This window comes from Benincasa hispida, chromosome 5 (genome assembly GCF_009727055.1).
Source record: "Benincasa hispida cultivar B227 chromosome 5, ASM972705v1, whole genome shotgun sequence".
NCBI classification, from domain to species: domain Eukaryota; kingdom Viridiplantae; phylum Streptophyta; class Magnoliopsida; order Cucurbitales; family Cucurbitaceae; genus Benincasa; species Benincasa hispida.
This window is the reverse complement of record NC_052353.1, coordinates 31,725,368-31,727,854: the sequence shown is the minus strand read 5'-3', so window position 1 is coordinate 31,727,854 and position 2,487 is coordinate 31,725,368. Positions and strand designations below refer to the sequence as shown.

Genomic DNA, 2,487 nt, shown 5'->3' with positions numbered 1-2,487 from the left:
CAACCTTTAATCTCATTATTTGAGACCCAAAATCCCTATGTGAGTTAGCTCATAGGTGCTTAACTTGCAATTCCTCTTTTGACGTTGGAGGTCCTATTTTTCAGTCCTATAATTGTTGGATTAAAGAAAGAGGAAAAAGTTGTTACTACTCTTTCTTTTTAATAATCTACTCTATCTTTAATTTAGACTCTCAAGTTCTTTATTTTTTATTATTTATTTATTTATTTTTTATTATTATTATTATTAATCTCTTCTTTAAACTATTGAAAGTAGAAGTCTTAAATTGGGACAATGGAAATGTCATACTAAAATGTGATTGAAGTCAAAAGTACATGAACATAATAATATTTAAATTAAGGAAATCTATGAAAATGAGAGAATTATGAAGTATATAAGAACAAAAGCCACACAAATTGAAAGACCAAAAGAAACAAAAGAAGAGAAATAGTTTCCCCAAGATTTTGGGCATAATTTTTATTCGGTCTCTATTTCTAAATTTAAAATGTTACACTTTTTTAGTGTTTGAGCTTTGAGTTTTATTTCAATTGAATCCTCATGTTTCACAATGTTAAAAGTTTATCGTTGATATTTGAGTTTTGTTTCAATCCAATCCTTATATTTCAAGATTTACACTCTTAGCATTGATTTTTTTCCTAAATAATCACTTTTAGTTTTTAGTACTAATGTCTATTAATTAATTTTAAAACATTAAAAGAATTATAATGAATTAAGTTTCATTATTTTTTAAAATCAAAATTAAAAATATAAATTTTGAAATTTAGAGAATAAATTAAAAGAAAACTCAAATGAGTAAGATAAAATTATAACATTTGGAAATCTAAGAAATAAGCTAAAATCAAAATAAAAACTACGACTGAGTTTGGTAACCATTTCATTTTTAGTCTTAAATTTTTGAAAACTAAGCCTATTTCTTCCCATTTTCTTATAATAATGTATATTTTTGTTGAGTACAATGGTTGAATTTTTAGTCAAATTCAAAAAACAAAAACAAGTTTTTAAAAGTTACTTTTTTTAGTTTTCAAAGTTTGACTTGGTTTTTTAAACTATTGGTATAAAATAGATTACAAAGGAATAAATTTGGAGGTAGAATAGTTAAAACAAAAGGCCAAATTGACAAAAACCAAGTTAAAAACTAAGATCCCGTTTGATAACTATTTGACTTTTTGTTTTTGTTTTTGAAAATTAAGTTTATTTTATTCATTTTTTTATCATGATTTGAATCTTTCTTAAATATTATGGTCAAATTCTTAGCTAAATTCTAAAAACAAAAACAACTTTTTGAAAGCTATTTTTTTAGTTTTCAAAATTTGAATTGATTTTTTAAATCATTGGTGAAGAGTATATAACAAAGAAAGAAACTTGGAAGTGGGAGTAGTGTCCATAAACTTGATTTTTAAAAACAAAAATCAAAAGCAAAATAATTACCAAACGAAAAAATCGTTAAATTTAGGAATTAAATGGAAAGTGAAAAAACTAAAAAATCTAAGAAAATTAGGAAAGGAATGGGCAAAAGAGTCATTTGGATTTGTGCATAATGTTGACTTGACATCCTTTATCAGTCTTCGATCTCTGGACGTTAAGCGTGCATTTCCTCTTCCCATTCTTCACTGTTACTCTACAATTCCCTCTCTCCTCTGCCTCTCCCTTTCATTTCCTTTGTCTCTCAAACTTTTCGTTCTCTTCTTTCCATTCCCCTCTCGATCTTCACACGATTCGGCTAAAAGGTGAGTGCCTGCTTAATTCTTCAGTTTCTTCTCGATTTTCCCTTTTAATTCTTTGCTTTTCATTTCGCTGCCTCAATTGTTTTTTGTCTTTTATGTTCGTCATTGTCTTCTTTCCTTCTTTTGCCTAATATGGGTTATTTGATTTTTCTTCTATGGAATAATGGGTCGGTCCTTTGGAGCCGCGGCATTAATGGGTTCGATTTATCTTTTGCGATTTGAATATATGGATGTTGCGATTCTGTGTTTGTCTTGATTGGTTTTGTTGTGTTGCTTGTGGAGCTGGAAATAGGAATTGCTTTTCAGGTGAGGAAATTTAAAATTTCCTCTCGGTTGTTTTTAGGGAAAGATTTGGGATGGCCATTCTTGCTTTCTTCTTCCATTGAATTAGAAAGATTTTACTAGTCCCTTTCTGTAGTGAGAATATATGTTTTCATTGATGCTCACTACTGTTGGGATTGTGACATTTATTCTGGAGTTTGGAATATGCTTGAGAATTCTCTTCTTTTGTGTCTGTAGAGCTGCAAAGTTGTTTATGATGTTTCACTCAGAGATTGAGGCTACTGATGTTCCATTCATATGTTTGGATATAGTTAGCTTCTTATTTCCTTTTATGTATTCTTAATTTTATTGGTCAGCAATTTGGTGGTGTGGTGGAGGTTTTAATACTGAACAATTGATTTCTATCTTGATTTTGTGCAGGTAAATTACGGAAGTGACTGTAAACAAGTACTTGGGGATAAAA

At 28.7% G+C, this 2,487-nt stretch overlaps 1 long non-coding RNA gene across 1 annotated transcript; it reads left to right on the top strand.

The window, feature by feature from the left end:
- Positions 1-1,589: 1,589 nt before the first annotated feature.
- LOC120077826 lies at positions 1,590-2,487 on the top strand. Its single transcript, XR_005481842.1, has 2 exons — positions 1,590-1,745; positions 2,445-2,487. It is a non-coding gene; the product is annotated as an uncharacterized LOC120077826 (long non-coding RNA).